The sequence below is a fragment of the Mirounga angustirostris genome, unplaced genomic scaffold, assembly GCF_029215605.1.
Source record: "Mirounga angustirostris isolate CCGP_5_RB_7025 unplaced genomic scaffold, mMirAng1.0.hap1 SCAF_7, whole genome shotgun sequence".
Taxonomy (NCBI): domain Eukaryota; kingdom Metazoa; phylum Chordata; class Mammalia; order Carnivora; family Phocidae; genus Mirounga; species Mirounga angustirostris.
This window is the reverse complement of record NW_026991715.1, coordinates 44999446-45025902: the sequence shown is the minus strand read 5'-3', so window position 1 is coordinate 45025902 and position 26457 is coordinate 44999446. Positions and strand designations below refer to the sequence as shown.

The following is a 26457-nucleotide window of genomic DNA, read 5'->3' as shown; positions in this document are numbered from 1 at the left end:
TGTCTCTCTCATACTGATCCCCACTAGAGAGTACTCAGAGCCTTCAGGGTAAAGTTTAAACTCTACCTTTCACCTAGAAACTGTGCCCTGTGGTAAATTGACCAGGGGCTTTGGCATTAGATACGTTTGGCCTCAAACCATGGGTCAGCTCAGGTGTAACCTTTCTCATCTTCTGTTTCCTCATTGGCATAATGGAATAATGAACCATGTCAGGAGGTCATTAAAGTCCTCATGTGAGATACTGGATGGAAAAAGCCTGGGACAAAATAAATGCTCAGTAAGTAGGAGCTCCCTTGCTCCCCCCCTTCCTCTGTCTGGCTCCTTCCTCCCACATATGCACGCTTCCATCCTGTGCTACCCTGGATTCCCACCCACAGTTGGCCATTTCCTGGGGGAAGCCATGCTCTCCCACACCTCTGTAGCTTTTGCATACGTTGTTCCGCCCCCCCTCGAGATCTTTTCCACCCTCATCTCTTACAGAAACTGGAGGGTGTCTCCTTGCCCCTGAAGACACTTCCTGAATTCCTCTTGAGTTTAATCTTTCCATAAAATCTTTCTCACACGTCCTCCATCTTATATTGTCATATTAGTTGGTCTTACATTCACTAATGTGCCATTACCTCCTGAGAGAGGCATCTGTGTCTTACTCATCTATGAAGCCCCAGGCCCCCACACATTTCCTCATAAATGTTAAATGATTGAATGAATGGTCCAGAGTGCAGAATAAATATGGTTTTGAAAAAGTGGCATAGCTACCAATCTGTCAACACAAAAAGCAACACACCCGTCCTTAGATGGGCAAAAATTAGGAAGGCAACAGACTTAGTGACTTGTAAGAGCGAGGAGTTCTTTCTGTAGGAAGTCTTAGAAAATGTAGCCAGGCTAAAATGGCTTCAGCTTTCCTTCAGTAAATGGTTACTGTGGGGGCACATGTGAGAGGAATACCAACGTCATGATGAGAAACACACACACTGAATAGCTATGCTTCTGATGCCATTCTCAAATCTGAAACATCACCCGCTTTCTGGACCAAACTGTAGTAACATGTGTCCCCAGGATTTGGCTTCCCTCTTGCCATAGACACTGAAAACAATGAGATTCTCCAGGGGTTTCTACTCTAACCTTGTTAGGGTGATCGTGTGCACACAGCCCAGCACCTGCCACCAGGGATAATTGCATTAGCCAGCTATTCCTTTCACAACATCATATGGAAAGGGCCAGAAGCATATAAATTGTTGATTACATCCAGTAGGTCTTAAGGGTTGGTGTGTTTTGTTTTGAAAGTTTTCCCCTAAAATGCCCCCATTTTTTTTAAGATTTATTTATTTATTTAAGAGAGAGAGAGCACGCAAGTGGGCAGAGGGGCAGAAGGAGAGAGAGAGAGAGAATCTCAAGCAGACTCCCCGCTGAGCAGGGAGCCGCACGTGGAGCTCAATTGCAGGACCCTGGGATCATGACCTGAGCCAAAGGCAGACGCTTAACCAACTGAGCCACCCAGGTGCCCCCCCAAAAGGCCCCCATTTTTACCTAACTTAATTTTATAGACACCATCTCAATTTTTCTAATGAATATTGCTTTACCCCTGCCCATCCATACCATCAAGATTTTCCTTGCCTTGAAAACCTCTGGGTTTTTTATTCTTAGTCCCACAAATAACGTATCTGAATTCCTTCCCTTTTAAGGCTTTTACAATAGCTTCTTTTCTCCTATAAACTCTATACAAGCTCCAGAAAACCCCAGTTTTAGAAACCCTAATCCAGAAAGTCACATCAGCAAAACACAAGTGTCGAAATCTTTGCACCAAAGGACAGTGATGAAACTTCCAGCTAGGGAAAATTGCAGGGACCCTTTGGCATCTAGGAAGAGGTATAAAGAAACACAACATAGGCAGGAGAGAAAGTACCTCACCTCCGCTTCTCCTGTGCATATGGTTAATGCACAAGTCTCTGTAGTAACTCCAAGGTAGGCCAGGGTGACCAGCTGTTCCAGTCCAGCCCCAGTTGTTTGCCTGGTATTGAAGAGTTTCCCAGCACATGGGACACTCAGTAGTCAAACTAGGAAAGTCCTGGACAAATTGGGATAAGTTAATGCTCTTGCCTACCCCTTGCTGTTTATGCCTTTCTTTCTCTCTCTCTCTCTCTGACCTAAGTCCTAATTCCTTTGAAAACATGCATCGATCTTCATTTCTTCCTGATTCTAGCTGTATGCAGATATCTGAAGATTTTTTTTTTTTTTTTTTTTTTGACAGAGAGGGACACAGTGAGAGAGGGAACACAGGCAGGGGCAGAGGGAGAGGGAGAAGCAGGCTTCCCGCGGAGCAGGGAGCCCGATGTGGGGCTCGATCCCAGGATCCTGGGATCATGACCTGAGCCGAAGGCAGACGCTTAACGACTGAGCCACCCAGGCGCCCCATGAAGATCTTAGACCAACATACCTCAGAGAGAACCCTGCTTAGAGTAAACAGTATCATGTGGGAGAGCAGAAGAGCAAACAGTTATCACTTGTGCCAACTCGAATTCCTTGCTTATGGCTGTGTGCAGTAAGGCGTTTGGAGTTTGGCGCATATCTTTCCAGAGAGTATTATAAATATCAGTCTGCACCATGCTCTTTTTAATTTAACAGCACATCTTGAGGCTCTTTTGTGTGTGTTTATATAGATAATGATCTACCTCTCATTCTTGTTACCTGACACGTAGTATGCCATTACATTCAATAATCTATTTAACTCTATTGATAGACTTTTAGATCACTTCCGTTTTTGTTTTGTTTTTTACTACTGCAAATAACATTTTGAGCTTCCTTGTACCTGAACATTTTTCTATCCTTTTTTGAGTATATTTGTTGGGTAAATTCCTAGCAGTGAAATTACACTTTAAATTTTCATAGGCATTGCCAGGCTGTCTTCCAAAGACTATATCAAGTCGCAGTCCCACCGTCAGCATAAGAAATGCATATATACCCCATACCCTCTGACCCTGGCATTCACAAACAAAATATTTTGTCAATTAATTTAATTATAAATACAGTGGATCATCTTTTCATATGTTTACTGTTTCTCCCTGTAAAAGATTCATTAAATCAGTTATCCTTTGGGGGGTTTGTTTGATGTGTTAATGTTCTGGGTATATTAATAAAATGAGCCTTTTTATTCAAATTTTTCATTTTCTTTGTTTAGGGTGTTTTAACATTTAGGCTTTTAAAATATTTCTGTTTTCAGACTCATCTTTCTGTTATGGTTTGTAGGCACTCCCTATCTTTTATCCTTGCTTTGCTGGCATTTGGTACAGCGCCTATCACATAGGAGATATTCAGTATTTTTTGTAAATGAATGGATAATGAATGTGTAGATAAATGAATGATATTATTTGCTTCTTCTTATTCCTCCTTATAATCTCGGAGATTTGGAAAAAGAATGCCAAAACCTGTATTTCAGCAGAACCTTCTGGCGCATCATCTTAGCCGGGCAGGGATCTTGCTCAACATGTTACCCCTGTCACCTTGCACAGTGCTGGAACACAGAAGGTACTGTGTGTGGAATGAATGAATGAACTAGGAGAAAAATGAGATGAAGAGAACTGGGATGGACTTTATCCTCCTGTACCAGTGACAAGCATTTCTTGAAAATGAGCTTAGACCAGAAACCGTTGCGTGTACAGGCCCAGAATTCAATTTATTATAATATCACGGGAGCATCACACTTATTTCTAAGTAACCAAGAGTGGCAAGGGAAATAAAAAGGTTTATGACCACCAACCTGGACCAGGGACCACATTTAATTGAATTCATAATGTCTATCACATCGCTACTGTGTTGAAAGGTTAAAACTTTCCTAGAAGAAACAGCTACTACTCCTTCTTTGCCAAGTCCTCATAAAAACGGCCTGATTGCTAAGAACAGAAAACAAACCAAACCAGAGTAAAATGAACCAAACAGCAACAGAAATAAATGTGCCTTAGTCTAGCTGGATGATGACCAGATCTGCTCTCCACAGATCACCATCCCTCAGAGTAAGAGTGTGGCCTTCAGGATAAGTGCATCCGTGTCAGAGGACATTCAGCGAGATGTGGTCCCTTCCATGTGTCCGTTTCCTGGGTCATTTGGGGTCTTAGGAAAATCCTCTTGTTAGTACTTTGAATTGCACATGCATTATGTAATTCATTGCAACCCAGTAGCTGAGCCCATGGCTTCATAGCTATTAAAATATGCCACAAACCAAACCACCTGTGAAGCTCCAACTCAGCAAATGTGCCTATGCAAAAAGCAGGCATAAAAAAATACAGAAAATGAGGATGCAGGAAGCCTGAATAACAACCTAGAGCTCATATATTTGACGTCATGAGGCACGAGAGGAAAAGTATTCCGTGTAGGTTGAAGAGAGTTGGCGGGCCAGGGCCCCTGGAATTGAAGATCATTATCACCGTGTGAGAGGGTCATATAATGCGGAATGAATCAGAGTGACTACTGTGGGTCCCCTGTTGGAAAACTGCAATTACGGATAATTATGTGCAAGCCCTAGGAGAAATGCCAGACGTTAGAATCTATGTTTAATGTGAAAATTGCATTTCTTTTTTTATGGAACCTCAATATATAGCTTTCTCTATAAAATGTGGGCATATTGCTGAAGGAAAGAAAAATGCCAGGGTTGCATTTTGGCATCCTGTTGCATTTTCGTTAAATACAAAAGAACATGACCTTTCAAAGAGAACAATCTTTTTCTCTCTCATTCTCTCTCTTTCTGTATGGGTGTCTCTGTCCCTCTGTCTTGCAAGACAGGATTAAGTGGTTCAAAATATGTTATCTTCCGTTATAATTGAAATTCAACTCTATGGAAGGAAAGGAATAGTATGTTGTCTTCAAAGGTCCTTTGTTCTACTGCTTTGATCAGTTATGCTTTGTTAATAAGGTGGTAATCTTGTATGGAATAATAGACAAAATTATCCATATTTAAAAATAAAGATGCAAATTTAAAAAATAATAAAAATAAGGTGGTGATGTGGCCTTAAGGGCTTCCACTCTTGAGAGAATCCAAGGAATTACATAGATAAGTAGATTCATGTCTAATACAATGAGTTTTCTCTCTTATTCTTATACTCTCATTGCCTCATTCTTTTCCTAACTGTCACAGTCTTAGCCCAAACCTCCTAAGAGGTAGCCGATGACCTGCTAGCATTTTATGGGGGACCGGGAGTCATGCAATCCAGAGAAAGCAGGAGAGGAGTGGGGGTGGGGGTGAAAGGACGAGCAGTAGAGGAGAAGAAAAGTAAATACAAGATCATGCATTACCAAGCTTGCCACGTCTTTACCAGAAACACAGCTAGTGACTAAGTTCCTAAAGATATCACCTGTGGGATTGTGTAGAACCACTGTGTCTTGGAACATTCCCCCTAGGGGAGATAGGATGAGCAGTTTTTCTGCTCACAAGTCTTTTGTCTCTCATTGGTCACTTTGCTCTACAGAACCTTGACTCCTTTGACTTTCCCAGAAATCCCTGGGGAAGCCGGAGGCTCCCCATCTTACCTGTAGCTGGATGGTTCCTGTCAAGTCAGAGGCTGTTGCCCACGCCAGGCCCTCCAGGGTGGTGAGGCAGAAGAAAAGGCCAGGCAATTGCAGTGATGGCCGAGACTTTGCTGGGGGCTGTTCTGGCTAGGAAACTGGGAAAGTAGCCTCTGCCCCAGGGGTAGGTTGGGCAGAGTGGACCTGGGAAGGCCATAAACGGGGCCTAGTGTTCTCACTGACAGCTTACTAACAGAATCAGAAGGGATGAGACCAGAGATTTATCAAATTAAGCTTCTCTGATGTCCTGATACAGCATACTGTAGTTTAGTGCTGTATCTCCTGTCATTTGAGTGCCTGATGTGTGTAAGGTGTTGTGCTAAATGCCTCACGTAAATGATCTTGTATAATTCTCAAAACGTTATGGACCCCATTTTATAGATGAAAAAACAGATTCACAGAACCAGGAAGTGGCAGAGCTAGAATCTGAACCCGGGGCTTTCTCCTTCTAAGTCCATTAACCCACGCTGTAGAATCAGGATCTATTTTACTGTTCCCACTAGAAAAGTACGAATTCTAGGTCTGAGAAGCACTGAGGAGGAGAGTTGTCTTCTGCTTCATGCTTACAACAAAATCTCTACCTTTCTTCTTTTTTTTTTTTTTTAAAGATTTTATTTATTTGACAGAGAGAGACACAGTGAGAGAGGGAACACAAGCAGGGGGAGTGGGAGAGGGAGAAGCAGACTCCCCGCCGAGCAGGGAGCCCGATGCGGGGCTCGATCCCAGGACCCTGGAATCACGACCTGAGCCAAAGGCAGACGCTTAACGACTGAGCCACCCAGGCGCCCCTCTACCTTTTTTCTTTATGTGTTTTATTCCCATGGCAAGATTTTCATAGGTCGTGGGGTGTGGGGGCAGGACAGAGAGACAGAGACAAACAAGAGAGACAGTGGATTTTTGTGGTGAATTTTCCAATTCTCCAAATTATAAGAGAATGGAGAAACAGTGGATAAGATGATGCCAGTGTCTTCTTCAACAGACATGGATCCCAGTACTAATTTTCATGAAAGGAATAAAGACATCCTTGCTGCAATAGGAAGCTCCCTCTTCGCTGGAACAGGCTTGACTGCTAACCTTGTCAAATTAGGCTGAACTTGTTGAACAACATGATCATTTCTACAGTTCAGGGGGTTTGACTGACAAGGACATTTCTAATATATTATCTTGAAATCAGGTTAATAGCATTCGAAAGCAGAGCTAAAAATGAAAGCGACTTCCCACAATCAAGTGAAAATGTTAATAATGTCAACATGCCATAAATACCACAAAGTACCAAGCCTGTATATGTAACAGGAATACCAATAGGAACTTTTCTTAAAGGGAGGATGAGGATAGTGTGATTTTCATGTGTTCATTAATTGTGTGCTTCTCTATATTGACTATTGTAAAAAATTATACTTGAGAACGTACTGTGATGGAATTTAGAATTTGAAATGTTACTATCCCATCGAATATGGTCCTCTGACTAGTTTTGCTATTTACCATGTCCATTTCAACTTACATGTGTATTGAATCATGTAAATCATCTGGGTCAGTGCTTCCCAAATGGCACGTGTAGATAATTATATTTCTAGTGGATTGGATGCTAGAGTAAATAAAAAATGTGGCTTGTGTTCATTCTCCCACTCATTTGCTTCAAGGACTGAGGGAAATCATTGTCTGGCTCGACTGTGATACCTACCCCTAGCAAACCATCAGGCAGTTTAGTGTATGTAAAGAACATTTGGTTTACTTTTACCTATAAAGTTTATACCTTTAATTATTCCAGTCACCTGTGGGTGAATGTATCGGACCCATTATTCTAATGAATGTAATGAGAATTTTAAAATCTTAACCTATTTCTCTTAAAGTGAAATACACTATGTAAAAGATACGGAGGCCTTAAGTGGCCCTAAGCGGGGACAAGAACTGTACAGAATTGCTCGTTGAAAACAATAAAGTCAGGAAATGGTGTAGTCCAAGTGAGTATCAGAAAAGGCAAAATATAAGGATGGAGCAGTAAATGAAGAAAGGATTGTAAGTTGGAGCTACACACAATTAGAAACTCAGACATGCCCCAAATCCTCAAGTCTGTGTTCCGATGGGAAAATCCTGCTCAGTCGATGATTCCCAGACTTTGGAATTTCAAAATTAAAAAAAAAAAAAAAAATGAGAGGCCCAACATAGGATTACCAACCCATCAACTCTTACTAACTTTTGCCCAAAAAAAGCTATTTTCAAAAGAACAGCTGCCATTTACTAGAATCGTGATTTCATATTAGGATCTTTATGTCCTGCATCCCACATACACTTAATATTGCAAGATGGGAAAAGACTTAAAGACTAGTCATCCCCAAAAGGAAACCGTTTGCCGTTTAATGCAAGCTGTTGAAACCTTGCATTAATGTGTGTGTGTGTGTGTGTGTAACTGTGTTTGGTCTTATCATTATTATTATTGTTATTTCACCAAGGGCCAATAAGACTCTATTTTGGAAAGTATATTCCCTTGGTGTTTGGGAATGACTATGATAAAGTCATTCATAGGATACAGAATTATTTCATATCCTTTCAAGAATAACTTCTAGTGAGAATCATATCAACTATTGAACATAACATAGCAATCCAACTTTATATAACAATGTTTTTTGACCAAATACTTGTGTAGCAAGCACTATATTAGGAGCTGGGGATATATAGATGAATTATGTGGTCATAATTCCTACTTTGCAGTCTGGTAGGGCAAAGAAAAATTAAGAATACATGATTGAAATGTCTTAAATACCATGAAGGCAAAATACAAGTTCCTGTGGGAGCATATAATCAAATCAGCACAAAGCTAATTCTGAAAGGACAGCCTCTGTGCCTTTTGTATATTTAAGACACCTTTTGTTTTTTTTTAAAGATTTTATTTATTTATTTGACAGAGAAAGACACAGCGAGAGAGGGAACACAAACGGGGAGTGGGAGAGGGAGAAGCAGACTCCCCGCCGAGCAGGGAGCCCAATGCGGGACTCGATCCCGGGACTCCAGGATCATGACCTGAGCCGAAGGCAGTCGCTTAACCAACTGAGCCACCCAGGCACCCTGCCTTTTGTATATTTTTAAAAGGCGCCATCTGATAGGCAGATAGTTACAAAAGAGCAGTCCCCTTGGCTAGATAATTAGAAAGTGATTCTTAGCCTGCCCACCAAGGCCAGGGGTAAGGGAATGGAGCATTGTAGAAGAAGAAGGAAGGGGAAGGACATGATCAAATTTGCATTTTAACTTTACTTATTGGTTTGAAATAGTTAGATATTGACTAAACTCTTTCTTACCATTTGCTTGAGTTGAGGCAGAAGAGGACATCAAATATTACAAGCTGACTAAGCTGTTGATGGTGTGCAAAACTTTTATTGGAAACCTGAAGACTCGGTAGGAAGGAGAGCTTTTTTTCCTGCAGTGTCCCAGGGAGAAATGATTGGTTTCAGGGCTAAATTGCCAAGATGAACCCCCTTTTCTGAATCGCACACGCTTCTTTTCATGGGTTCGTGTTACGAAATTTGGGTGAGCCACCTTAAACAGACATGGCTGTAATTTGTTTCTGAGTTAAATGCTGTTATTAGTTTATATTAAATTATTGACTTCTGCAAAGGGGAAGGCATATTTTGATAAATTTTGTTATTAATGAAATGAACTCAATTTTGTAGTAATGTGGTATTTAGTGAAAATGTGCGCTGTGGGACGCTGTGGTTTATCTCACTAATGGACAGCTAGGCTTCCCAAAACCCTTGTGACCTTAATGTGGGTCTGCCTTTAAGTTTAAGGAATTAATTTGGCTTCTTATCTCAGTGCACACAAAGCTACTTATCGCCTAGTGGGTATTGGCAGTTTGTCTCAGGGAAAGAAGAACCAGAAACTGACCAGCCCAGGATCGCTTACCTTTAAAGTAGCTCTCACAGACCAGTTTCAAGATAATCCTTGAAGATTTTTTAAGAGCACAATTAGGTTTTATAGCTACTTGACATCTAATTGCAATCAAACCCCTAATGCAAAACACATTCCACTAACATCTTATAGAAATTCATCATGCAGGCTTATGCTCATGTGTTTGGTTCAGATCATTCGTTTTTCACTAGAAAAATTCTTTAAAGAAATATTGCTCTTTCAGTTGTAGTAACAGTCCTTAGATCTAACTGGGGTTACCAGGGGAAAAATACTATCTGTCCTTCCTTTGTTTGTTCCACTTTATTAGTCCTTACTAATTTTATGATTCTCCCCACTTACTATTTTTTATTATCATTGTCATCATTATCCTTTCTTGAGTTTCTACTATGTGCCAGGTATTGTGATAGGAGCTTAGTAAACATAACCTTTCCAATAATCCTCCAGGTTAGTAGGAATCATTATTCCTATTATACAGATAAGGAAGCTGAGACTCAGAAAAGTTAAGAAATGCCCTAAAATTATATAGTAGCAAACCCGGTTTCCAACACTAAAGCCAGCATCTCTCAACTCCATCCCATCCCTTCTCCATTCTGGACCAGAACATGATACTTATTTGTCAAAAAGAGAGAGTCATAAGGTGACTTATGAAAGCAGTTATAGTGCTCTCAGGAGAGGGCAAAACTATATAGGTGGGAGGAGGAGGGTACGAGGTAGGTATAAATATCATATGGACAAATGAGCGAACATTAAGCCAATGGCTTCCATTAGAGAGGGAATAAATTACATGAGTATTACCATGCTACAATCAGGCAGCTAGAAGCTAGGTATTAAATGAGGCAGAATGATGGCCGGAATGCAGGGGGCTCGGGTATGTGGAATGTCCAGGTACATCTTTCATGTCTCTTCTCAGGCTTCATCATTAATTTTTAAAAAGCCACCTGAACTTCATGCATTCCAACATATTTTATTTTGTTCCATTTAATTTAATAACCTTTTCACTAGTTGTGGAACTCCCTGAAAACAAGAAGAAATTTATAAGGACTCTGTTCATCTAAAAACTCCTGAAAATTTATTCCAATCAAGAAATTCAGAATTATTATGCGTATTTGTATGAAAAATGAACACTTCTAGGCAAAAGAGTTTGGCCTGTAAATAATCAGGAGCAGAAGTGAAAAGAACATACGAATAGAGTGAGACAGCTTGAGTTTGTCAGTCTTGCCACTTCATTGTTGCATGACCTTGAGTAAATTGTGAAACTACCCCTGGGCCTCAGTTTCTCCACATGAAGGTGGAAGGGTTAAACTAGATGTAAGCTCATGTTTCCTTAATGTTATAACTCCAACTAGTTCTAGAGGGAATTAATAATTGTACATTTCATATTGTTAAATGGCCCCTTTCTAGAACAGTTGCTCCCAAAAAGTTTATTAACGGTGGCTCAGTAATCTTCAAGAGGAACCATCATTATTTGTTTGGTAGATTTGTCTATATAGCATTTTGATTTGTTTCTAGCAAAGATTGGGCAGAGGAAACCTACCTAGATGTGTACCGTTCTGTCATCATGTTAAATGGCCATGACTCTGGATTTGAACAGTAGACATATCTGGAATGTTTTGGGGTGGATTTGGACCATAATAAACTCCACTGCAAAAGAGAGTTTCGTCATCAGCGTAACAACTGCTCTCAAACAGCTGGGTGGAGAGCGAATGGTGGATTTTAGCATCAAGTGGCTACCTTATAATTCTACCCTTTGAGATCAGACCTCTTAAAACACTCATATAACTATTTAGAGGAAAATGTTAAATTCTCAATGATGCTGTTTTTGTATTCAGCTATTATTATTACTCATTATTCAGCTGTAATTATTTCCCCTCTTCTCCCAACCTCCTATTCATTTTCTTCAATTAAAAAAAAAAGAGAGAGAAAGGAGAGGGGTGTTTGCTGCAATCTGGAAGTGAATATGGGCTTGATTTTTGGACCTGAGCTCCAGTTCTGCCCCAGAGATTAAGCCAGGAGTACTTAAATGGGGGGTCTGGTCCACTGTATAGGGGGAACCACTTTATCAAAGGCTTTGGCAAAACCGAAAGAATAATCAGGTCAAGCAGTCTTGCTTTGGTGGAGGGAACACACACACACACACACACACACACACACACACTCGGGTCTCCAAAAGCTCGGACACAGAGGTAACACTGTGCTACATGTGGTCTTCTCTGCTCCTTCAGGGGGTCTTAGCAGGAGAGAATGCTAAGGAGCAAAGCCTTAACTGACAAGCTGCCCTGCAGAGGAAGGGTATCTGGCTGAGAGCGGGGCTTGCTAGAATGGGAGAGCGAGTCCCTTTCACTTGAGAAATCCAGTCCACGTTTTACCGAGAGCCCAGGCAGCCGCGAATAAGAGGAGCCTCTGAGGGCTGGTTTCTGATGTCGCACTAGGCACGATAAGAATGCCATTGACGTCAGCAGAGTCATCATCAGGGAGAATGGCACCCCAGCTCTTGAAACCACACCAAGCAATTGCAGTGCTTTTGAAAATTAAAAGCCGGTGCTGGGTGGGGGGAGGGGGAAGAAAGGAGGAGGGGCAAGGAGCCAAGCTGAGCAGCAGTGGCTCCAGCCGAACTCTTCTTTCTTTTATGCATTTCCTGTATTTTACAAAGACAGGCGCAGAGTGCTCCTTAAACACACACACACACGCACACACACGCACGCACACGCACGCACACACTCACACTCCGCCTCAGTGGCACCTTAGCCTGAATTGGCTGGAGGGAAGGATGAGAGAGAGAGAAAGGATTTAATTTTGTTAACATGTCTGAATTCAGATCAAACCGAACTGTGCCACAGATGCTGGACAGAGGCCCTGAGCCACAGGAGAAAATAAGGCCCAGAGAATGCGATTGTTGAGCTAAAACTGCTATGCTTGAAATGAGTGTTGATGAACAGATACAAAGGAGGAATTAAACACTTCAAAAGAGCTGCTACAAAGCAACAAACCCTCTCTCCCCTGCCGAAACATGACTGTGGACTCTTGAGCGTTTGTGTGTCTGCTTGAGAAAATGACAAAGTTGTGGGTTTGGGAAGGGAACACTGCAGGCGTGTTGTGATTGCAGCTTTCAGAGCTGGCTCCGAGAACATCACCTCCAGCTATGTTTCAAAGGTCACCTAGACTGGAAAATGTCCGGGGGTTAGGAAGTCTTTGAAAACAATTCTTTAATGTAAGTTGCCCCCCACTTTCAAATTCCACAGTTAATCCTTTCATTCTCTTACCCACTCCCCATTGTTCTGCCAGGTCCACCCTCCCTCCAGCCCCTCCTCCCGCAATATTAAAACTACACAGAAGAGACTTGATGATATCAGCTACACAACGTGCTTTATTTTATAGCATTGATTGGCAGCCTCCCAAGTCCATACAATCGTTTGCTGATCTGATTCTAATATCCATATCCTTCAGCTATACCAGAAAGAATGGCTTCTGAGCCATGGAAATGTGAGGAGGGAAACAAAAGAACATAGGCACATTAAGCAGAATCTGGCAGAAAACGTGGATTTAATAAACTGAATTATTTGAAACTCCTATTTTAAATGGCCGGTCCTGGAGGAGCAGCTGCAGGAGAGAGAAACACAGGGAAGGTTCTTCCGTGCCTCATTTTCCAAGACCTGTTTCTTTTTGAAAAGGAAGAAACACCAGGCAGCACGTCTTCCAAATACACAATTAGTACTTGGGTAGAGCCCACCCCTCTCTCAAATTTGTTCAGCAAAATCAAGATTACATTAAAACGGGCTTCTTCCATTTAATGTGACAGAGTAAATAACGGGGAAGGACTTTAGCAAAGCCTGTTTACTATGGACACTTACCCTGTCTCGTTCAGTGTCATCACGGAAAGATGGCTAATTACCCATGCAGGGCTTTGGGTTGTGCCCTCTGGAAGGACACAAATAAATCTGTACCTTGGCTCATATTGGCTGTTTTTATTTTGTTTTCATTTTAGTTTTGTCTGAGGCTTATAAATGAAATCTTTCCTTCCTCTTTCCCTTCCTCCCTCTCTTCCTTCGTTTCTTCTTTCTCTTCCTCTTCTTCTTTTTTTTTTTTAATACTACATTCTTGTTTTTATAATCAAAAAGAAAGGATTCTGCAGCTGTAGTCCCAGGACCTTCTAGGGTCCTGGATCAGGTCTGAGAGGATCAGAGCCCTCCCTCCAACTACAGGAACCTGAGTGTGGGATGGTACCGTGGGTGAGGAGGTAAGCGTGGGGTGGAGATGAGTCTTCTCACAAGGCTCTTGTCCCCAAAAAGGTTAAAAAGCTTTGATATTAATTCCGTCAACACAATAGAAACCAACTGTTACATTCTCTGCACCTTTTCTGCTGTGTTGCCTTGGTTATAAGTGTTCTGACCTGTCACTCCAAATTGCTTCTGTTCCTGTCCTTGTGTCTGTCATCTCTCCATGTACCCCACCTCTCTCCTTTGGTTCTCCATTATTCTCAGTCCAGATCATTTCCTCCACTGGAAAATAATGAAAACCCTCTCCTTTCTTCCCACCTACGGATTCCTTTTGTCTTTCACTGTTCCTTCCTCACACCAGGAACACTCCCAGGCCACAGTTGATTGATCAGCCCCTGGCAATGTTTGGGTGCCCTTTGCACCAGACACCCCAGCAGGAAGCCCAGAAGCCCCCCCACCCCACCCCCGGAGTCTGGGTGTGTTTGGGAGATGTCAGGTTCAGGTTCACAGAACACTAATTGGCAACAGGAAGTGCTAGTGAGACCGATGAGGGATGGGAATTAGCAAATAGGGTTGGCAGTCAACTGACAGAGGAAGCTTAAGGAAGGGGATCATTTAGAAAAGGAAAAAGAATTTAATCCGTTTCAGGTGTGTTAATTTCCTTTATGGGCAGAATTACCATGGACTGGGGATATGTTTTACTCTTTCTTTTCCCTAAGGTCTGGCCTCATTTCATAGGGAGGAGACAGGGATAAATGCAGTGAATTTGATTATGGACATCAGTCTAACCCTAGCTTAATGAGCCATGGAAACAAAATAGCCCAATCTCCTCTAACTGCTGAAATCCAAAACTAGAAGTCTTGAGAGCGCTGTGGCTTTGGTTACACAAAGTTGTAGTAGACGCCTCGCCTCAGCATTTGAACTGTTCGGTGAGAGATCTAAGATGTCTTAATTCTTCAAGTAGCATGTATAACTCTTTTAGAATTAATTTGGAAAAAAAATTACCATGGATTACGAGACCTAAAAAAAATGTATCCACAAATTAGGATAAACAAGTATTAGTATTTGCTATAGCTACCTCAAGATTTTTTAAAAAGGAAATAAAACTATAGAGATGAATTTTGAAAACCCCATGGCCCCCCCACCACCACCAAACCCATTTCCCTGCCTCCTTCTCCAGAATAGTCTCTGCTGTAAATTTGGGAAATAGTCATCCTGTCCACGTTTTCATCTTTTTTGCTGTATATATTTTATTCATAAATAATATATTGTGTTTTTGAAAACTCATCAGTATCTTTGAGCTTAAAATTTTTAATCCAACATTGTGTGTGTTCAATTTTTTTTCCTCTTGTTCTGTTTTACCTTATAGCTCCCACTGATTTTGATTGGTTGCCACAGATCAGTAGTAGTAAAGTAACAGATATGGGGAGGTTAATAGAACAATCACTTTAAGTGAGAAGATCTCTCGTTAGACTGCAGTGTTATTAGGGCAAAATTCAGGGAGGTAGAAGTGCAAGCAGCTTAGAGTCAGACTGAGCTGTGATAAATGAGAAGAGAGAAATAAAAGAGTATGGTTGACAAAAGTGGAAACCAAACTTGCTGGGGACCAGTTTAGGCTGAGAACCTTTGCAGCAAATCTCTCTGGGAGGTCTGGAGCAAGCCTCCGCCTACGGCAGCCTCTCTCTAGTACTCAGTGGTCCTCACGTGTAAAATCAAATGCCAGAGCTGCAGAGGGAGAATACAAGAAATACAGCTCCTCGCTCAACCTCCCTTAGTTCATAGCTAGGGACGTGAGGATGAGAAAGGTGTTATGATTTACAGACACCTCTCAGGGCAGAATCTGAAGCTGGGCTTGCAGTAGGAAATGTTCCTCTCTGAGGACATTTTCCACAACGGTTTCTGAGGTAAAACACTGAACTACAGTTGTATGCATATCATAAGTGGTGTCAAGACAAGATCTGCCCATTAAACAGTACTGCCTTTTTACATTGCAAAGGTGAGAAAGCCGATGCTCAGGGAATTTAAACAACATGGGCAGAGTTCTAGTTTGTCAGTAGTAGAGTCAAGATGTGGACCCAAGTCCTGTCTGGCTTTCACTACATGTATTTATCCAGAGCGCTGCATTCCACTGCCTCCTGACAGGTTCCTTCTAGAACGCACTTATTTCTGACCTGTCTGCCACTCAGGCCTCCACACCCACAAGTTGTCAGATTTCCAGGGGCTTACGTATTTCCAATCTGTAAGTATTAGGGGACATGGTGTCTGAAATGGAGTAGAATTGGGGGTAAAACATTTGGTTTGATGCTTCTGTTAAGAACTCCAGTGTCGGGTGCCTGGGTGGCTCAGTTGGTTAAGCGACTGCCTTCGGCTCAGGTCATGATCCTGGAGTCCCTGGATCGAGTCGCGCATCGGGCTCCCTGCTTGGCAGGGAGTCTGCTTCTCCCTCTGACCCTCCTCCCTCTCATACTCTCTGTCTCTCATTCTCTCTCTCTTAAAATAAATAAATAAAATCTTAAAAAAAAAAAAAAAAAGAACTCCAATGTCAAGAGCAAGAAACTTGGCAGCTAATGTTTTAAGTGAACTAGAGGGGGTGCCTGGAGGGCTCAGTCCGTTAAGCATCTGCCTTCAGCTCAGGTCATAATCCCAGGGTCCTGGAATAGAGTCCCTCATCGGGTTCCCTGCTCCTCGAGAGCCTGCTTCTCCCTCTGCCTCTGCCTCTCTCTCTCTCTCATGAATAAATAAATAAAATCTTTTTAAAAAATAAACAAACTAGAGAGGTCACAGGGTTTGGAATCAAATATTCTGATGGCAAAGCAACAGTTGTAGGAACAAACAATTGAAGGTAAATTTAGCAAAATTAAGAAGTAAGAAGATTTGTAAACAGCAGATTATGAAAGGGAAACAAAGATTACCTAGAGAGAGTTTGGTTTTTTAATCAACTAAGTTACCTGAATTGGCCAAGAAAGTAAATCTCAAAGAAGGGATTACTGATAGAAAATTAAACAAAGAAGATGCCGTGGAGACATTTTTTGAATCAGCTGCGCTGTTGCTTATGGTGCAGAGAAAAAAGGAGGCTCTATGATTTAGATGTAGTCCTAAGGCATAGAGAATAAACAAACACACAGACCTGAAAATTCTTCGCATCAATTGATCTTTAGAAATTAGGTGTGTCCTAATATTATCAGTACAACAATGCCTTAGCCACTGGACCAAAGGAAACATCTGCAGGCATTGGGAAATGAGAATCTGGAAAACTCTCCATGACTAAAAAACAAAACGCAGAACCCCCAAACCAAATGCAGAATGCCATTTTTAAAATCCTAAGATTGGAGCTCTGATTTTGAAAGGCTCTTTGACCTCAATATCTTTTCTCAGTTCCATTATTTAAATTAGAGTGATTATGGGTATAGATGAGTTTTTTCAAAGCCTGCTTTTAGATGAAAACTTCCTGCTTCCTACATGTTGAAATATACGGTGGTCTTGGAGGGAGAAGCTGTTTAATGGGTCAGGGATGTTATTGGAATGATGGAAATGTTTGGAGTAAGAGTGAGGTGGTAGTTGCACAACATGGTGAATGTTCTAAATGCCACTGAATTATTCACTTTAAAATTTTAATTTTATATGATGTGAATGTCACCTCAATAAATAAGAATTTAGCACTAAGAATATCAGAGTATAGCTTCATGAATTTTAAAAAATGTGGCCCTGGCTAACCAGAAGCCTGTGATGTTCTTTAGAGTTTATACTAGGTCTTATTGATGTTGGAATTTGATGTACTCAAAGTGCCTGGCACGTAAATGGGATTCATATGTACTTGATCAATGAATGAACAGACGATTCTCTCCAGGTCATACCATCAGCTTCTCTGGAACTGCAGATTACAAGTAGGATTTTCTTTTGTCCTGCATTTCTGTCTCAGGACCTTCATATCTCTTTCTCTGAAAATGAACAGTTGGGAAGGTAGTGGAATTGAAATGAATCACAGGATGTTTCCACCTTATCCCTTTCAGAGCATGACTGAATGGCAAATGCTAAGACATACAGTAGAGCTCGGTGACTGAAAAATAGTGTTACTGAGATGAAAGTCATTATATGCTAAAGTCTCTTTATTACAGCCTTCTGTTATTTTCTTTGTCATATAAGCACCTTTGAAAACATAGTAACAATCTGGTGTTCTATAAACAGGAAAGGAAATCAGTCTTCATAAAATTAATCCTCTGCTCTGGTGTTAAAAACTTTTGCGTGGACTGTCTAAAGAATTGCTTCAATCGCCCAAATAATATACTTCTGTAGACAGAGCCCATATGTTGGTAACCTGCATATTCTACACAGAAAGCATAACTTTCCTCTCTTCTTTTGATATTTAATACTAATTAGGGTTTTTCTAAAAGCATTTATTTTTATTTTGCTTGCCCATTGTTAGAAGGATTCTTGGATCTTTAAATTAAAAAATAAGAATTTGGCAATTTAGAAAGAAACTCACTTTTATGAATATGATACCAGCTATGTTCCTTAAAGGAGGAGGCAGGCAGTAAGTTTGGATTAAGAGTTTTAGAATATTGGTACATTTTGGCTCTCAAAAATATTTTTTTTATTTCATCCTCCCCACCCCAGTTTATACAATTCTCTCATGCTTTCCTTCACTCTCATATCTTTTCTCCTTTCTTTCTTAATTCCTGTAGTCCCCCAAGTCCTATGGCCTAATTTTCATTTGGAAGGTATTAAGCATAAGACACCAGAACCACTGTGAAGATTTCCCAAGGTAAACAAGATTTCACTTGAATTGTGGTGCGTCTGCTGTTGGTGCAGATAAAGGGGAGAAAGAGGACAGATGCATGCAAGAAAAGCATCTAAACTGGAAGAACAGACCATTGTCCTGAAGAGTCAGGAGAATGAGGTGTCAAGCACATGGGATGGTGCCTAGGAAGAAAGCAATACTCAGTTGTGAATAGACTCTTTCCTTTTGAAATTTATTCCCTCGTGGCTGCTTTGTAGAAAAAAGTTGTAGCGAAGTCACTGAGACCTATTCCTTAATCAATGCTGTGGACAAGAGCCAGAGTGGACCCACCTTATAGAAATAGCTTTATTTATTTATCTGAGTTGCTGTACTCACTATCAACAAATATTTCTACATGCCAGGCATCTCAGACCAGGGATACAGAGGTGGAAAACACAGGATTTAACATTTAAGCAGCTTACTGTATAGTGGAGAGACAGATAAATCAATAGACAATTAAAATACCATGTGTTTAAGGTGGAGTGTTGTTAAAGTCACAGAGGCCACTCAGTGGAGTAGAGGGCAGGCTTCAACTGGGTAGGACAGCCAAAGTGCAGAAGTAGCTTCTGGAAAACTACGAAGGTAAGAAATACTGGACATGTTTAGGGAAAAGTTCTAAGGTTTGATAAAGCATATGTTATAAAGGGCAAGGAAGAGACCTGGCAAGTGAAGCTAGAAAGGTAGAAGGATCCTGCTTTTCACTGTATATTGTGCTGGGCACTATGAAGAATATAAAATGTAAAGGAGATTTAGCCAGCTATTATGGAGCTTACAGGTCAGTTTATATACACAGATATGTGTCCATGATGGAATTTAATTCCTTGGGAGGTCATGGTTTACTGAGTCCTGGAAGTATTTAAATTTATACTGACCAACTATAATAGGCGGTTGGTAAAATATTTTAACTGTATTAAGAATAGGGTATGTGCTATGGTGAGTTCTGTGAATTGTGTAAGACTGATGAATCACAGACCTGTACCTCTGAAACAAGCAATACATTATATGTTAAAAAAAAAAAAAAGAAGAAGAAGATAGCAGGAAGGGAGAAATGAAGGGGAAGAAATCGGAGGGGGAGACGAACCATGAGAGACTATGGACTCTGAGAAACAAATTGAGGGTTCTAGAGGGGAGGGGGGTGGGGGGATGGGTTAGCCCGGTGATGGGTATTAAGGAGGGCACGTACTGCATGGAGCACTGAGTGTTAGACGCAAGCAATGAATCATGGAACACTACATCAAAAACTAATGATGTATGGTGATTAGCATAACATAATAAAAAAAAAAACCTCCTTAAAAAAAAAAAGGAATAGTCATATTAGAGGGTCTGTTGCAGTGGTGTGCTGATAATCCATTTCTCTTCCTTTCCCACCTTTCCCACCAAAAAAACGAGCAAACAAACATGATCTGCAGCATTTGCCTATTGCCAGAGTGTAAATGCTCCCATTATGGCTCATTTTAAGTGACACTGGTTTAACAGTCCTTTTGCAAAATTCTCAAATATTTCCCATTTGCCGGCAGCCAGCTCCAGCATACTACTGCAGTGGTAATTCTGTAATTCTTAACCTTGGATAAGTAATAGAACCAATAAATCACATGGATATGAAGACAGAGAAACAGAAGAGGAGGAGATGTTTGAGAGCTAGATTAGTCAGGGAGAAGTAAGACTCCATGGAGGAAGTAAGTTGGGTCTTACAGATAAAGTATTTAAATAGAGAGGAGGAGGCACCCCACATGAGAGGCACAGTTGTTGAATCAAAGATGTGTGTGACAAGTGTGATAGGCTTTAGTAAGAGAGTCCGGATGAGTGAGATTAGAAGGGAAAGCCTTGGCCAGTCAAACTGAGATGTTTCAGATGTTAACCTAAAGTTAGCAGACAGTCGTTAATGGTTTTTGAACACAGAGGGGGCGTAACAATATTTTGACAAAAACAGTATTTTAGGATGGTTTATGTGACAATTAGATGAATTGGTAGCAGTGAGACCCCAGAATAGAATAATAGGCCAGTGAGATCTACTTCATGTAGGTGAGAGCACTTCGACTCAGCAGCAGTCTTGACATTTTGTAAGGACTCCTATGTGGAGAAATGGTACCCTGGAGTGTTGGGTAAAGCCACTATGAAGCCAGAAAAATAATAGTGGCTAAGTGTAGAGAAACTGAGTTCAGATAAAGGAGTTGGCGCCTGGATCCACCGTGTACTGTGAAGTATTTTTACTGGTATTTAGTCTTGCCTTTGTTGTTGCTAATGATTTCATTGAATATTTGCCAACCATTAATTATTTAAAACCAGGTCCCTAAAGCAACTTGCAGAAAGTTATCTTCCTTTGAACTTTTTAAAAACTTGCTTGAAATGTGGAAACTTGGAATAGGAAGTCTACTCTAGCAGCATATCTGCACCTCTTCTCAGTCTTCTCTGCCCTTGGCCTTCCACTCCCCCCCTGCCCGCCCCTCCTGCCTGCCTCATTCCCCACCTCTGGCCGGGCTGCACAACCATCGTTCAAGCAGCTCTGGATTGGTATCTCCTTTCACCAGAATTCCTGCAGCCGTGGAGTACGTGCAGAGCATCTTCCTTTTGACTCTCTTAAAACTCCAGAGGGGTGTTTCCCACACACATTGCTTTGTAACTCAATAATGGGGCCCTTGTGGTTTCTTTTTATTGCGGTTATGTTGATTTTTAAAAGCACTCAGAGTGAAAAAGAAAGGAAAGGGAGTAAAATACATGTGCACAGATGCTCTTGGAGCATGCTTGCACGTGTTCTTGGCAAATATGATTTTCAAAACCTGTCTTAGCAGGTCTGAGCTGTGTAAAATTGGTAGATCAGGGTCAGAGGGCAAAAGTTTGGTTAGTATCCTCATCATAGAATATAAATTACCGATAGTGTATACATTAAAAAGAAGCCCAAGGGATGAGCTTTCTGAAAATCATTCTTCTTGTTTACTCTGATTATACAATGGGGAATTGTATGCTTTATGCCATTTTAATTTCTTGAATATATTTGCTCAAGAAAAGTACATTATAATGCAGCTTAGCACAATACATGCTGAAAAGAGGTTGATAATGAATTTGGACAAAGATTTCCATTTCATTTCCTGAACTTTTACACATTTTTTGGCTATATATTTATTAGTTAGGTCTACAGGAAGCATTAATTCACCAACTGTCTGAGATAAGAAATGTATTTTCCAATAGTAATTATAAACCTGCCAAAATATTGTGGGAGTTACACTGTTGCGGATCTAGACAGAACCAAAATTATTGCAAAGGTATTTTAAAACTATCATTAATTATTTATGTAATCATAGATTATGGCTTGCAGATGACTCTGATGAAGTCATTCAACAAACTGTGTAGGTTTTGTGGAAGAGCAATAACTCTTGATAAGTTAAGCTGAGTGTTCCATCAGCCTTTTCTCTATATATACATGATGTTTTAGCAAACATCATGTATATGTAGATCTCAATTATTAACAGCAATATGTATCCCAGCTATTAAGAATCCAGCCCCCAGCCCCCATAGTGTTCCTTTCTTCCTGTAATAAAGATGAACACCAGGAAGGAAGCAAAAGAGGTCTCTAAGCACCCAAAATAGATGTTCAAAACTTTGCCTACCAAAGATAATGCACTTTGCTAGCAAGAGAAATGTATAACGATATATGAGCGGTGACTTATATGAGCTCAGTCATGTGGTTCCAAGTCTTTCAAAATCAGATGAGCAAATTAGAAAAGGGTGAATAGGAGATTCCAGGGAAAATCACAACTGAGAGTAGCCAAGTGACCGCTGATGACCTGCAAACAAAAGAAGAAACAGAATCTGTCAACATCACCCAAAAAAAGCATAGCTATTTGGGGGCCTTTTTGAAGGTACAATAAGCTCAACCTGTCTTAGGAAACCCTAACAGCATCTCTGTCTGGACAGCGATGTATAATAATTGACATTCAAACTGATGACATGGAGTTATCCAAGGAAGGCTAATTTAAAATTTGTTCAACCTCTATAGATTTCTTAGGTCATATTGTAGAAAGATACCTATTTTGTGCACTTAAAAATAAGGGGACAAAATAACCTCCAACTTAACCTCTGGTTCCTTCACTTCTTCTTGGATATTTTTCCATTCATCTTCCCTTCTTCCTCTTCTGTCTTCGACCTACTCTCTGGTGGCTTCTTCTCCCTCAGAATGGTTGGGTTCCTCCCTTCTTTAATCCTGTGTCCTGCTCCATTTATCAGCCTTTATCACTACTGATTTTCTCACCCAAACTTCTGGAAAGGAGAGTATACCCTTACTCCTTGCTCTTTCTTTTCTCAGCCCTCTTGCTCCTGCTGTGGTTCCTCCCATCTCCTAATTGTCAAATCAATCCATACTTTTCAGCTAATTTCTTACTAGACTTCAGTAAGGCAATTGTCAGTTTGTCCTCCTTGAAAGGCTCTTCCTCCTGCCTTGAGGCCATATACTCTTTCTGGTTCCCTCCTAGTCTGCAATTCCTCCACCCTTCCTTTGATGTTGGTCACTCTGTGTGTTTTCCAGAATTCACTCACATAGTCTTGTTATTTTAACCACCATCTCTATGCTGATAACCTTAAAGTCATATCCAAGTCCATCTTAGACACTTTCATGAAGTTTTTTTTTTTTTAAAGATTTTGTTTATTTATTTGAGACAGAGAGAATGAGAGACAGAGCGCATGAGAGGGGGGAGGGTCAGAGAGAGAAGCAGACTCCCCGCCGAGCAGGGAGCCCAATGCGGGACTCGATCCAGGGACTCCAGGATCATGACCTGAGCCGAAGGCAGTCGCTTAACCAACTAAACCACCCAGGCGCCCCACTTTCATGAAGTTTTGAAACCTGGTCTGTTTACTGAAAATTCTCATCTGCGTATCTCACAAGTTTATCAAATTTTTCATATCCAAAATCAAATTTAGCTTTTCCCCTAAATTTGTTCCTCTTGTTGTATCTCGGTTGGGTGACACTACTGAGTCATCTGAGCACTTCATACACATTCAGAAAATAAAACAAAAATGAGTCACAAAAGACAATAAAACTCCATAAATCTAGTCATGCAGAGATAACCGCCATTCATATTTGCTTTATATCCTTCCAAATGTTTGTATATTTAAAATATATTTTAATGAGATCATATCATTTGACCATTTACTGCTGCAACACTTTTTTTTTATTTTAGCAAAAAATCTTAGACATTCTTCTGCCTCAAAATATACTTTTCCAAAATTAGTTTTGGAGTTGTTGATGTTCTAGCCAATAGTGTTCCTGAACCTACAATGTTGAGCATTTATATCATCGTTGTCCATTTTCTTTCCCTTCTTGCTTTTTCCTTAGGAAAGAAATGGCTATTGAAAAAAAAAAAAGAGTTATCAAATATAAAAATAAGCTCCTGGCATAAGAGGTGAGAACTTCCAGGTGTATGGTAGTAGCAGTAATATTTGCCTGAGTATATTCAATAGCTCAATAAGGAATGCCATTCACCGAGTGCTTTCTGTGTGCCCCATGCTTCTAAAGACTTTGTGTAATCCTCACCACAAATCTGTGTGGTGATTTTATAGTTGTGGAAACTCTTCTTATTTTATAGTTGTGGAAACTAAGGTGCAGAGGGATTAAATAACTAGCCCAGGGTCATGGAGGTAATAAGAAACAGAGCCAGGAGCCAGATTTGGGCAGTCTGTTCTGAAGATCAGCCTCCTAAGAGTGGTGCTGGTCTGCCTTTTGTTGTACCCGAGGGCATCCTTTCTACTAGAGTGTGCCACTTAGCATTCAATTTCTTAGAATAAAACCAATAAATAATATAGTTAGCTGAATTATCAAAACCTTTAATGGACAGAGAAACAAAATAAAAGACACCATTTCTATGAGATAGGGATGAATGTTTCATCCTTATCAGTGGTTATTCTGGTTTGTTTGTTTTTGATAGTATGGTGGGCAAGAAAACATACCTGCAGCTTGACAGTGGAACCCTAATTTCAAGTTTAAAAATTTTTTAAAGAGAATCAATGTGAATGTATTGGTACATTTTCCAAATTATGGTTTTAAAATCATGAATTATTTAAATCTGCTAACATCAAGAGCTAAATTTTTAAGCAGTAATAGAATGTAGGCAGTCCTCTACCATTAATTCCACCTCTCTACCTCCTTCTGTCTTTCATACTCTGTTTGCTGGGGAGGAGGATGCTTTGTGACTGTGGTATCTTTAGGTGCAATGTCTGGCATTTGTAGATGTGCACAGAAGGAAGGAAGGAAATAAGGAAGTGAGAGAGGGTGGGAAGAAGAAAAGGAGAGAGCAAAGGAAGGAAGAGAGGGTGGAAGAAAGGAAGGAAGTAAGGAAAGAAGGAATGGTGGAAGGAAGAAAGGAAAGAAGGCTCGATACTTTTCAGCTAATAATCCAGGAAGGAAGGAGGAAAGAACTAAACTCCGGAATTTCCCCCGCCTCTTCCCACACAATTTGCTTTAATCATAGACTTGCTCAGGCCAAAGTTTGAAGATATCCTCATGTCACTTCTTTCTATCACATCTCATATTCAATCAGGAACCCCTGAAGCCCCTACTGTCAAAATACACCCAGAGCCCAACTCCTTCCCATCACCTCCATGATTACTTCCCTCTTGCAAGCCACCATCTTCTTTGGCCTGGATGATCGCAGTAGCCTCTTAATAGGTCACTCTGCTTCTATCTTCGGGGCAATACACTCTGTTCTAAAGACAGGAGCCAGTGCAGATCATGTCATTCCTCTTATCACAATCTTGCAGTGGCTGCCATTTCCCTTGGAGTTAAAGTGGTTATTGCAGCCTACAGTGGCCAGCCTGATCTGGAATGTGGTTCATCTCTGGCCTTCTTTTGTACTCTTCTCCCCCTCATTCCCTCAGCTCCAGCCACACTAGACTCCTTGCTGATCTTCAAGCACATCATGTATGCTTCCATCTTGAGACCATGGCACTGCATGGATTGCTCTTCTCCCCAATAACCTCACTCCAGTTCCCTAATTTTCCTCAAGATTTTGCTCGTGTTTAATTTTCCACATGAGACCAGCCATGACCATCATATATTTTTTAAAGATTTTATTTATTTATTTGAGAGAGAGAGAACACATGAGAGGGGATAGGGTCAGAGGACAAAGCAGACTCCCTGCCGAGCAGGGAGCCCGATGCGGGACTCAATCCAGGGACTCCAGGATCATGACCTGAGCCGAAGGCAGTCGCTTAACCAACTGAGCCACCCAGGCACCCCTGACCATCATATTTTTTAACTGCATCCTGAATCACTCTCATTTCCAGTCTCTGCTCTACTATGTGTGTGTGTGTGTGTGTGTTTATATATCATGTCTTTCTTTCTAACACATAATTTACTACATCTTTGCCTATTTTGTTCACTGATACAGATATATATAGAATATCGCTTTAGTCATGGTAGGTGTTAAGTACATTCTTTTTTTTTCTTTTTCTTTTTTTATTTTATTGTTATGTTAATCACCATACATTACATCATTAGTTTTTGATGTAGTGTTCCATGATTCATTGTTTGCGTATAACACCCAGTGCTCCATTCAGTACGTGCCCTCTTTAATACCCATCACCAGGCTAACCCATCCCCCCACCCCCCTCCCCTCTAGAACCCTCAGTTTGTTTCTCAGAGTCCATAGTCTCTCATGGTTCATCTCCCCCTCCGATTCACCCCCTTCATTTTTCCCTTCCTACTATCTTCTTCTTTATTTTTAAAAATATAATGTATTATTTGTTTCAGAGGTACAGGTCTGTGATTCAACAGTCTTACACAATTTCTTGAAAAAATGAATAATCATCCTACTCAACATCTCTTACAGAGGAGATTTGGCTTCATTGGTTTCCCATTAAGAGCATTGTTCTCATTGCTAAGCCCACCTCTCCAGTCAAGAATTTCAGCTAGGAGAACAGGCACATCAAGGACATCAGTCCTTGGGTCCCTGAAAGCTGTAGTCTTGGTTTCTGGCTGCCTAATTCTCTCTGGATTTAGGATAGAAAAATGTGGGTTCAAAC

The 26457-nt window shown here is 40.8% G+C and overlaps 1 protein-coding gene across 7 annotated transcripts in view; it reads left to right on the top strand.

Annotated features, from left to right (window-relative positions):
• The window catches only part of PDE4D (phosphodiesterase 4D), a 745734-nt gene that overhangs the window by 582740 nt on the left and 136537 nt on the right, over positions 1–26457 (top strand). The gene's annotated exons all lie outside the window — the stretch shown is intronic.